General features: G+C 38.7%; 1 protein-coding gene and 1 pseudogene across 3 annotated transcripts in view; both read right to left on the minus strand.

Annotated features, from left to right (window-relative positions):
• Positions 1-13,183, minus strand: part of EHBP1 (EH domain binding protein 1) — a 529,253-nt gene that overhangs the window by 149,923 nt on the left and 366,147 nt on the right. The gene's annotated exons all lie outside the window — the stretch shown is intronic.
• LOC102816098 lies at positions 3,037-4,141 on the minus strand (annotated as a pseudogene).

Consider the following 13,183-nt stretch of genomic DNA (forward strand, 5'->3'; position numbering starts at 1 on the left):
TTGATAAGAACGTTGTTTATTGGTCCAGTGGTGAGAATTTTTTATTTCTTTACAATGAGATGCAATCCATACCGAAGGCTGTGGTCTTTGATCTTCATCAGTAAGTATTTTAAGTCTTCTTCACTTTTATCACTAAGGCCATATTTTCCAACTACTGATCCTTCCTTTGTTCCCAACCTTTGCATCCCAATCACCACTAATGAGCAATACATCTCGATTGCACATTTGATCAAGTTCAGATTGAAAAAGTTGGTAGAATTCTTATGTTTCATCCTTACTGGCTTTAGTAGTTGGTGCGTAAATTTGAATAATAGTGGTATTAACTGGTCTTCCCTGTAGGTGCATGGATATTATCCTGTCACAGACAGCACTGTACCTCATGACTGATCTGGATATGTTGTTTTTCACAATGAATGCAACACCATTCTTCTTCAATTTGTCATTCCAGGCATAGTAAACCATGTGGTTGTCAGAGTTAAAATGGCCAATATCAGTCCATTTCAGCTCACTAATGCCTAAGATATTGATGTTTATGTGTTCCACTTCATTTTTTTTTGACAATTTCCAAGTTTCCTAGAGTCATACTTCATACATTCAATGTTTTGATTATTAGTGGATGTTTATAGCTGTTTCTCATTTTTTTGAGTTGTACCCCATCAGCAAATGAAGGTCCCACAGGCTTTATTCCATTTGTGTCATTACGGTCAACTCTACTTTGAGGAGGCAGCTTTTCCCCAATTGCATTTTTAGTGCCTTCCAACTTGAGGGGCTCCTTTTCCGGCACTATATCTGACAATGTTTCTCTTCTATTCATAAGGTTTTCAGTGACTAAATATTTGGAAGTAGTTCATCAATCCTTCTTCCCCGTCTGTCTTCGTCTGGAAGCTCATCTGAAACCTGTCCACTATGGGTGACCCTGTTGGTATTTAAAATACCTGTAGCATAGCTTCCAGAATCACAGCAACTCACTAGCCACCACAGTACAACAAACTGACCGATGAGTGGTGGAAACAAAATGTAAGATACATTAATGTATGATTGTAGATTCCACATTGCAACTAAGTTTTAAGATATTACCAATTGTGAGTTTTTATGTAATAGCAAATTATCTGAGAGGTTTATTAAAATGTTTATTTAAAAGGTTTATAAAAAATGCTCTGCATTTTTCCCACATCACTTAAGTGATGTCAGAGTTCCTTTATATACATGGGGGCTTCATTTTTGGAAACATTCCATTATCTTTTAATTGCATTTTTACACTAACTTTTTGAGGCCCCCTAGTGCTTCAAAAAACTCCTGGGGTGGTGCTGTAGGATCAGCATTGGACTGCAAACTACAAGGTCAGCAATTCAAACTCACGAGCTGCTCCTTGGAAACCCTATACAGGGTCACAATGAGTCGGAACCAACTTGACAGCACTCAACAACAACAGTGTTTCAACAGAAACAATTTATCACATAAGAGTGAATGCAAAAACATAAATGAGAATCCAGCTGTCTTCTATGAAGCCAGACATCAGAGATTTGCAAAACTAGAAAACAGAGCCACTCTACTCATTAAATTTTGTTGTTGTCGTTAGGTGCTACCCAGTCACTTCCGACTCATAGCGACTTTATGCACAACAGAATGAAACACTGCCTGGTTCTGTGCCATCTTCACAATTGTTGTTAACACTCAAGACCATTGCAGCTGCCACCATGCCAATCCATCTCACTGGGAGTCTTCCTGTTTTTTGGTGACACTCTACTTTACCAAGCATAATGTCCATCTCCAGGGACTGGTCCCTCTGATAACATGTCTGAAGTAAGAGAAACTAAGTCTCACTATCCTAGTTTCTAAGGAGCATTCTGGCTATACTTCTTTCAACACAGATCTGTTTGTCCTTCTGGCAGTTCACGGTAGAGTCAATATTCTTTTCCAAAACCACAACTTATATATATCAATTCCTGTACAGTCTTCCTTAATCATTTTCCAACTATCACAAGCATATGAGGCTATTGAAAATATCATGGCTTAGATCAGGTGCACCTTAATCTTCAAATTGATATCTTGGCTTTTGAACACTTTAAAGAGGTCTTGCACAGCAGACCTGCCTAATGCAGTATGTTTAATTGTTTTAGTTTTTATATGTAGAATCATTTATAAAGATATTAAGTTAACATGTATTGAATTTATTATACTTATTTTATATGAACTAGTAATAAGTTGGGAGTCCTCATGTGGTGCTGTGGGCTAAAGCACTGGACCACAAGGTCAGCAGTTCAAACTCACCCGTCACTCCTTGGAAACCCTATATAGGGTCGCTATGAGTTAGAACCAATTTGACAGCATTTAACAACAATAATAACTTAAAATATCTCTCAGCTTTAATTTTTAATATGATGAATATGAGTAAATATAGTTCACAGAAACAAAAACACATTGGATCCTTATTAATTTTTTTAACATCAAATTCTTTTTTAATTAGAAAAAACTTCTACATGAAGGATATCAAACTTAAAAATACAATAATAATCACTGTTATGTTATGAGATTGAAATTTTCTTTGATACTTTCTAACTGCTTAACATTTGGTATTAAATAAGCTTTTTAAGTTCAATGGTATATAACTTCATTGTAATAAAACTTTAAAATATTTTAAACTGTTTAAGATGTACCAGAATAAATTATGCTTTTAATTTTACTATTAACATAGTTTTTCAAAGAAAAACAAGTTATACAGAAAATATTATGATGATTCTAACTTTAGATTTTTATGCCATGCCAGAATTACACATAAAAACTTCAGGTAACATAAAGACCACTGCTTTTTGGAGACGGAATGATTTGGAATCTAACTGTATGTCTTCAGGTGGGTATTTAAAAAGCTAAGTCTTCTCACATGTAAAACTTAAGTTAACAATGTTCTCAAGGGTATTAGGAGTACCTGACACATACTACTATGTCAAAAAGTAGACTTTCCTTTTTTACTTCATACTTCAATATAAACAAAATGACAAATGTTACTCTCCTATGGCTTCAAAATTTCCAGAGATCTTATTTTCCTAGTGAAGACACATCAGCAATGAGGAAGTATCCCCCACCAGGAGCAATGGGTTTTAGCCCAACACTTATACTTCCAAGTAAATGGACCATTTGATCTCTTTTTTACTTCTCTTTCGATAAACTATTAAAGTTAACACTCTGGATCATTCATGTGTTTGATGTCAATCCAAAAGCTTGAGCCAAGGCTTCCTGTAATGGACTTGCACAAGTATATATGGTATTTTGTTGAACTGTCTGTAAGTGTTTTATCACATAACTGGGACCAATTGTTACAGTCAAGCTTCCAGCCAGTTATACTGTAAGTCTTCCCAGCTTCCTACTGTTATTCTTCTTTCCCACATACCTGGAAAAGTGGCTATTTTTAAATGTTTATTTCCAGTAGAGACAAGCCATTCATAAACCTCATCACTGATACAGAGTGTGTCATGTTTGATGCAAAGCATCAATTAGTTGGAGTTCCTCTTTAGTATATAACTTGCCACTGGGGTTATGTGGAGTATTTAGTATAACCGCTTTGGTTTTGTAATTAAATTTACTTGCAAGTTCTTGAGGATCTAACATCCAGTCAGAACTAGGCCATTTTTTCTCATCAACAGGTTTAGATATTAGGGGAATAAAAACAGGTGTTGTTCCAACCATTTTCACCATGGGCTCATAGCAGTCATAGAAAGGCACTATTATTATCACTTCACCTCCCTCGTCAATTAATCCTGCAATGGTACTAAAAAGAGATTTACAGGCTCCAACTGTCACAAGGATTTCTTTATCCGGATTGATTTTATTTGGATACAGCTTTTCATAGAGGCAGGAAAGAGCTTTCACAAGTGATGGATGACCAAAGCCCAGTGTATACTGGTTCGTGGTATCAACTGTTGCAATCCTTGCTAATTCTTCCTTTACATATATAGGAGGAAATATGTCTGGTAGGCCTTGGCCAAGATTCACAACAGAGGAGTCTGCAGCCAACTTGGTAAATTCAACCCATACATTACTATCAAGCCCTTCAATTCACTTTGCGTTTTTGAATTTCAAAGACATTTTTAGCAGTAGTAGAGAGTCCAAGCATATTTGAAGGATAAATTGTCCTCAGGAATTTTGCTCTACTGCCAGAGTCTTTTCAGGGTCAAAAACATGTCTGTATAATGTACCTGATCTTTGTGACAGACAAGATGATCTTGAGAAATTATTCTCCCCGTCCTCCAGACTGCTGGCTTTCTGTTAATAAAGCTCACTCACCTGACAGCTTCTCTTCCATAGACTTGAGTCTGCTCTGGGTTTGAGAACTAGGAAGGATGTTATTCGGCCCTAGGGTGGAGCCTGGGAGGGGAAGGAGTCAATGTGGGATTATACAGACGTTGGTGCCAGCTGACTGGCTGGATCCTTAATAATTTTTAAGAGTACAAAGTTGTCTTGAGAACAAAAAAGTTGATCAGCTGTAGACAATGGAGAAGTATAGGTCTGCGAATTGCCATATTTAAAAATCAACCTTCACTTTGAATGTGTGGATGAATGCAAAATGAAGAAAAGAATATTGTAACTTATATCTTAATTCTAGATCCAAAGCACCAGTTTCATAAAAATTCTCCTTATTACATCCTTCTCACTCAAGGCGATTGAGTTGAATCCAACTTATAGCGACCTTGTACAGTTTCTGAGGCTAAGTCTTTACAGGAACAGAAAACCTCATCTTTCTTCTTTCAAGTGGCTAGTGAGTTTGCACTGCTAATCTTTTAGTTAGTAGTCCAGTGCTTATCCTAAACTTGAAAAGATGGAGGACACTTAGCAACGCAGGGTTGCTTGAAAGGCATATCTATATTTATAACCTTTCCGATCAGATTGTGTGCTGGTTAATGAAATAAAATATATTGTAATAGTAAGCCTGGCAGAAACAGAATAGGATCCTATAGGATTCCATGCCTACTATACAAATGACAAATAAATATGCAAAAGTACACTCTATAACCAAGTATTTGGTTGTCTACATAAATGTTTCAATTGCAGTTTAAATCAAAGAGCGGTATAGTGAAAAGTCAGCCCAATGATTATTGTAAGTAGTAACAATAAAAGGAGCACAGCAATTGTCAAAAAAAGAGGAGCAGGACAAAGTACATTGTGAATCTGTCAATCAAGTATTGGGAGACACTCCTCTATGCGTCTCTTCTGCTCCTATACAACTTGCTAGTTAAGAAAGCAAAGCCCCAACTGCTTTTTATCCAGGCCATTTTCAGGGCAGAACAAGCAACGTTTAGGGATGCAGAAGTATTTAGTATCTCCTTCTGGGAAAAAGAGCAGGCTTGTTTAAAGATTGCTATAAAAGTGATGTAGCTGTTGGACAATACAAACAGTTAGCGCCCTTGACTGCTAATCAAAAGGTTGGAGGTGTAAATCCACTGAGAGGTAACTCAGAAAAAAGGCCTGGCAATGGACTTTAAAAACTTCACTCACTGATAACTTTATGGAGCACAGTTCTACTTTGACATACATGGATTCGCCATGAACTGGAGTTGATTTGATGACAGTGGTGGTAGGTATGTGCCATGGAGTTAGCTCCGATTCATATTGACCTTGAGCAGGCTTTCCGAGGCTGTAAATCTTTATGAAAGCAGAAAGCCTCATTGTTCTCCTGCAGAATGACTGGTAGTTTCAAACTGCTAATCTTGAGGCTAGTAGCCTGACTCATAACCACTATGCTACCAGAGCTCCTGACTTGATGGTAGCTATTCGTTTTTAAAAATAAAAGTGAATTCCTGAATTTCAGTGTTCTTCAGCTGCGAGGCAAATCCATTGTGTGTGCAGCATTCATAAGACCCTTCATGTCACCTATGTAATTTTTAGGCAATAGGAAGAGATGCAAACATGTAGACACTCATACTGTATAGTAAATAATAAAGTTATTTGTCCCTTAACCAAAACTCTCATGTCTTCTTCCATGAAACAGTAACAGGCTACAGGATTTGTTTGAAGTGAGATAAACCTTTTATTCATCATGTCTATCTATCCCTATACTCACATACTGAAGCTTGTTTAATACCATACACATGCAGGAGACAGACGGAATTAAAAATAACCACACATTTTTAATAAGTCAGATACAGAGGAATACAATAATTATGAAAAGTTCAACTATTTTCATCTTTCTAAAAGAGTATATGCAGACTTTCAGAATTGCTATAAACAAGAAACAAAATATTTTTCAAACTATTAAGGAGCCCTGAAGGCATTGTAGGATAAACATTGGACTGATAACCACAAAGTTGGCAGTTCAAACCCACCAGCTGCTCTGTGCAAGACAGATGAAGCTTTCTGCTCCTGTAAAGATTTGTTGTTGTTGTTAGATGCCATGAAGTTGGAACTGACTTATAGCAACTTAAGCACAAAGAAGGAAACACTGCCCAGTCCTGCGCCAACCTCACAATCATTGCCACATTTGAGTCCATTGCTGCTGTCACTGTGCCAATCCATCTCATTAGGGATCTTCCTCTTTTTCACTGACCCTCTACTTTATCAAGAATGATATCCTTCTCCAGGGACTAGTCCCTCCTGATAATATGTCTGAAGTATGAGAGATGAAGTCTGGCCATCCTGGCTTTGAAAGAGCTTATTGGCTGTACTTCTTCCAACACAGATTGGGATAAATTTACAACCTTGGAAATCATATATAGGGTCAAATTATTAGACAAAAATATAGAGTGATAGATGGGCAAGTCAGAAGTGTGAGATTATCAAGCAAAGAAAAGACATAAAAACAGAAACTTGAGAAAATAAACTTTAAGATACAGTATGTTCATATTCCAAATTTGGGTATTCTACAAAGACTCATTTGTTCTACCTGAAAGCTCCAAACTACTTTTTTTTAAAAAGTAACTTTTTATTATAAATTGAGTGAAGGTTTACAGAGCAGATCATCAGCTTTATGTTCAACAAATCTTTGTTTCATTGCAATCCCCTCCATGTATCATCAGTTAATAGTATTTATCTCTATTCACTTTAACTCTGACTTTCTCCTTATGTCTTCTGTTACCTTCATCTTTCCTCTTGCCAACCTTCCTCTTGTTATATATATTGACATCCCCATCAGCCAAGTTAATGTGTGTACCCTCTAGCCAGTGAATAATTTTCTAAACCCTCTCATCCCTGGTAATCATCATAGAATATTTATTTTATTAAAAAACCTTTCTTAACTTTTCATAGCAATGGCTTCATATAATATTTGTGATCGACTAAGATCACTCAACAATAATGTCTTCTAGGTTCATCCATGTTATAAGGGGTTTCGCAGAGTCATTGCTATTCTTCAATGTTGGATGTGTATATGCACCAAAAGTTTTTCTATCCATTCTTATGTTCTCTTTTCCATCAACATCTGTAATAAATGACATTGATTATCCCTCCCATAGCACTCTACTCAGCTGGGTTCAATAATTCATTGCAGCGGCTACACAGAACTCAAGACACCATACACAGACCTGTGTCTGGGAAGTTCATAGGTTATAATTCAGGGTAATAAATGTTCAGGGCACAGTTCTTAAAGTAGGACAGTCTCTCTGCTGTGTCCATATGCAGATCTCTCTCTGGCCCTTGGCCACTTGGCCTGATTGGGCAATGTTACAAAGCTACTGTATGTAGGGCTGTTAACAAATGCCTAAATGGCTTGGCACTCTGCTATAAACCTCAGTACAAAGGGGTTCAGCTCTAGCTCCGTGGGCCAGCAAACCTAGCGCCTCAAGTAAGTGCCAGCAGGCACCCCACTGCACAGGTGAAACTTTACCCAAAGGCACTCAAATTTACTTGCTCCATGGGCTAGGAAGCTCACTGCTCTGTCTGTTCTCTGGCTCTTGGTTCTGCGTCTGATGCTCCTCTGCCACTCCTCCTGGGTCAGAGCTTTCTGTTCCTGGGTTGAGGAAGTTCAATGCACAGGGATGTCAGGGTCCAAAGGATGCATTTCACTCCTGGCTCTTCTTTGATAGTAGTGAGATCCTCTTCTCTGCTTCTGAGAAGGCTTATTATATACCTGCCTTTGTTGTTGTCGCTAAGTGCCATCAAATTGGTTCCAACTCATAGCCCCCGGCATTGGGTTTCTGAGTTTGAACTGCCTGTCTTGTGGTTCAAACCAGTGAATTATCCTACAGTGCCACACAGGAACACCAGGATTCCAATCTAATTTCTACAGTTATCTTTAGCTTTGTTAGCAGTCATTCACAACTGAATCATATAATCTATTGGTTTCTTCCACCATCATCACTCACTCAGACCCATGAGAAAAACACTGTTTGATGGTACAAAGATTATGGCTAGAAGAGACATTAAATAACTCACTGTACCATAACATGCAACTCATATGCAAGAAGAATTTCGGTAGGTCAATCTTAGCTTACTAGAAAAATTCCTACTCATTTCTATTTTAGTTATTTTGTTCTGCTGTAAAATTTTGCCAGAAATGATATTGTTTTCAGTGACACCACCTGTATATCTATATAATCTAACACATTGATTAGGAGTACAGAGAAGAAGAGCTGCAGTCAGATTCATTTTTAAAGTGACATTAACTTAAATCATGCATAGTTTATCTATGTAATTACTTTTTATGATAAAATTTTTTGCTATAAAGAAATGAAGATAAATTCAGTTTTCTGGCAAGTTTAGTATAATTAAACTATATAAAGACTAACATGAGTGGGAAGTTCTGTTCACAAAGATATGAAACATAAGAAAAAGAAACAGGTGTAAGAGCATGCATAAACTTGGTCAGATCTGGGTTTAAATCTTAGCTTTGCCATACAGGCAAACATGAGTCTGCATTTTGATATCTATAAATTGTGGATGATAATATGGTTATTGTTGAGATTGAATGAGATGATGTATAAACACTTAAGTCCTATGCTTGCTAAAAAAAAATCATCTATAAATGTAAGATTAAAAAAACCAAACAGCAATGGAGAAATATTTAGGCATTCTGAAGGAATGATAAAGTAGCCTAGTTTGGCTGACCTAAATGAACCCCAATATGATTTATAAATGATTGGATAAATAGTTAGGCATCATATAGCTTAGAATGCTGCCTCAGGAGATACTGTAGGCCAGGGGTGGGAAATGTCTGACCTAGGGCCACATATGGGCCTCAAAATAACTTGGTCTGACCCTGGCAAGGCAACTACAGTTCCAACCATCACACTGGTGGTGGTGGTGGTGATGTGCCATGGATTTGGTTCTGATTCATAGTAACCCTGTACAGGGGTGAGCTAAATGTTTGATCAAATATAGCAGGCTAATTTTTAAGTTGATAATTTTTATAGTCCATGAATAATGTTAGGTTTGGCAGAAAAAGGTTTTCGCAAGCACTAATAGTCAGGGTTTCTAAGCAAAGGCAGTGGTGGTGGTGTGCCGTGGATTTGGTTCTGACTCACAGCGACCCTGTAATAGCGTTTCCGAGGCTGTAAATCTTTACGGGAGCAGAAAGCCTCATCTTTCTCCCGTGGAACTGCTGGTAGTTTCGAACTGCTGACCTTGAGATTAGCAGCCTGATTCGTAACCACTATGCTACCAGAGCTCCTTAAAGGCAGTAGAACACAGGAAGATAAAATTATAACAGGGCATGTAACAGTACTTTACCAAAATTAATTTCTTTTTTAAATGTTCATGTCCTTTGACCATTCACTTCTTGGGGAATCTTAATGTTGTCCTTAAAACTATGCATACACTCACACACTCAAGCAGTCCCTGACTTACAACAAGTTTCCGTTCCAAGGACTCTGTCGTAAGTCTATGCTAAGTCAAACATTATTTTTTGTTTGTTTGTTTGTTTGTTTTTTGTCCGTCTAGAGACTTTTATTCAGGGTGAGGAAGATAACCTCTGTCGGAGAGAGAAGGCAGGAGGCAGAAGGGAGGAGAGGAAGAAGAAGAAGAGAAACACTATTTTTTTTTTAATTAAAGTTTTCATGGCCTGTTTTACAGCAATGCTTTGGATAGCAAATCATAACATTGAACAGCTGTGAGTGAACATGTGAGAATTACAACATCAGCAAATTGCACATTGCAACATTGTATATAGTACATTTTACTAATGATATGATGTATATTTTTTTAAATGCAGTCATAAGTATGGTTTATTCTGAATAACTCAAATACGTGGTAAATTTCAGGCACTACCTATAAATGTGAATGCATGGATACATTTAAAAAAAAACAAAACAAAAACAAAATAAACCTGTTAAAGACTGACAAGAAAAATACAAAATTATAACAGCAGTCCGACTGACTACTACAAGAACAAGCAAGTTGCTCACCCAGGACACATCAAGGCAAGTGGATGGGTCTCCTCAGGGCAAACCCCCTTCCAAGACTAAGATTCAATGGGAATGCACAAGCAGATATGTGCTCTGACTGGTGACCATGTTGGTCATCAATAAGGGGAAGTGAGGGGAAAACAGCGATGAAGCTGCGAGCTAAGTCCAACCACGTTCAATAGACTCCTGTAAACCTGGGTGGAGACCTGGTTGGCCAGCAGTATGGCAAGACCTGGGGACTCCTGGGCCCAGAGTCAGTGACATAGCCACAGAGGACTCGAGTGGAGAGTGACGCGTCCAGCTGATATGAAGAAAGGCCATATGCACAAGAACATCCACACTTGCAAATAATACCCATTTGACCTGGATTCAATGGGTGAATGACCAGAACTCAACTAGAAGAAGAAAGAAAAGGAAAAAAAGAGTAATCAGATACAATTTGATGAACTTGACCTACACCTATGGATACAGTGTCTCAAAAGAGGGAACAAATCTTTACAGTGAGGGTCATTTCAACCCCCTTGATGCACAGGGTAGACAGGGATGGGCAACTTGAACACTGGCTACCAAAAACGCGGGCGGGGGGGGCGGGGCTACAAAGGCAAGAAGTGACTGGCTTACAAGCTTTCAAGAGGGAGCCTAGATCCAGAGGGCGTGGAGGAAGGTAGAATCTCTACTGAGTAGTATACAATCTGTCTGGGCAGGACTGATGAAAGGAGATGGGGATAACACTCATGTGGTACAATAGTGAATAAGTGCTATCAGGACTGACTGTGAGGGTTAGAAATGTAGACGGAGTCGTTTTGTAGCAAAAGGAGGGGAGTGGTTGACTTTGTAGTCCAGAAGCAGAGGTCCCTGAGACCATACCGGGAGAAGAGCGGAGTGCAGGACCCTGCCCAGAGAAACAGTGATGCCAGAGATGGAGGCAGAGATGATGATGTGGAGAGATGGAGCAGCTGGGGACTTTAGACCCAGAGAGGGAGAGAAGCTATGTGCTGATGACGAGGGGGGCAGGCTTGTAGGATATACCCTTTGGTTGGTGGATGATGCACAGAGGGGATTGTAACCATGGCAATGAAACGATATATGATAGGATGAATGTAAAGCTAATGTTCTCCCATGTAAACTATCACATAATTCACAATAAAACATTAAAAATAAATAAATAAACCTGTTGCCTTTAAGTAGATGTGGACTCCTGGCACCTTCGCAGTCTAGAACTATCCTCTGTAGGGCTTCCTTGACTGTAATCTTTACAGAAGGAGACTATCAGACCTTTCTTCCATAGTGCCACCAGATGGATTCAAACCACCAACCTTCAGGTTAGTTGTTGTTAAGTGCTGTCAAGTCAGTTCCGACTTACAGTGACCCTATAGAGGGTTTTTGAGAAGTGGCTGGTGAGTGTGAACTGTTGACCTTGTGGTTCAAATTGACCTTGCAGTCCAGTACTTATTCACGTCAGGGCACCACATATATATACACACCTATTTATATAAATGAGGGGCCTCAAAATAGTCATGAAAAAAGTAGGATTAAAAGATAATGGAAATTTTTCAATGAATTTTTAAAAAATATATAGATGTGTGTGTGTATACATATATATATGGAGTCCTGGTATGGTGTTGTAGGATAAGCACGGGAGTGCTAACCGCAAGATTAACAGTTCAAATCTACCAGCTGCTCCACAGGAGAATGATGAAGCTTTCTGCTTCTGTAAAGATTTACAGGCTCAGAAACCCTTCACAGGGTCACTCTGAATCAAAAACGACTCAACATCACACCACCACAAATATGAGCCCTGGTGATACAGTGCTTTAGGCGTTGGACTGCTAACTGCAAGGTTGGTGGTTCAAACCCACCAGCTGCTCCTCGGGAGCAAGATGAGGATGTCTGCTCTAGTAAAGATTTACAATCTCATTGAAACATAGGCTGTGTGGTTAATGGAGGAACAGTGAGACATATATATTTTTATATCCCATAAATATATGAGTTTGAAATAGAAAAATGAAACATTCTTAGATGGTTGCCAGGAGTGGGAGGGAAGGGAGAGTAGTTCACTAATTACAGGGTACATGCATGTTCACTTAGGTGAGGGGGAGGGCAACATACAAGAAAGGGAAGGGCAATATACAAGAAGAGGAAGGTTGGCAGAAGTAAAATGAAGACAGGTGAAGATACAGGGGTAATAATACAAGGGCTAAAGGGGATAGAGATAAATAGTGGTGTATTTACAAACTTGAAACAACAATACTCTGCGGGCGGGTAGAAACATGGATGGAGACACACGCTGAATAATTATGAGAAGTAGAGTAGAATATGGGTATATGTATGCAGATATATGTATATATATGTGTGTATGTATATATATCAAGAGCTCTGGTAGCGTAGTGGTTACGAATTGGGCTGCGAGCCGCAAGGTCAGCAGTTCGAAACTACCAGCTGTTCTGCAGGAGAAAGATGCAGCTTTCGGTTCCTGTAAAGATTTACAGCCTTGGAAACCCTGTATAGGGTCACTATGAGTCGGAACTGACTCCACGGCACATAACAACAACAACAACAACATATGTATATGTGTGTGTGTATGTGTTTATGGAACCCTGGTGTGGTGATGTGGGTTAATGTACTGGACTGCAAGGTTGTGTGGACTGCAAGGTTGGTGGTTCAAGCTCACCAGCTGCTCCTCAGAAACCCTACATAGGGTTGCTATGGGTTAGAACCGACTTGATGGCTCTAAGCAACAATAACATATACATTTATATGTCCCACAGATATACAAAAGTGTGAAAGAGGAAACTGGTACATGAGTATTTACCTTGCCTGCAAACACCACTATGAATGTGATGGCGCATACAGCT

The sequence above is a fragment of the Chrysochloris asiatica genome, unplaced genomic scaffold (assembly GCF_000296735.1).
Source record: "Chrysochloris asiatica unplaced genomic scaffold, ChrAsi1.0 scaffold00052, whole genome shotgun sequence".
Lineage (NCBI taxonomy): Eukaryota > Metazoa > Chordata > Mammalia > Afrosoricida > Chrysochloridae > Chrysochloris > Chrysochloris asiatica.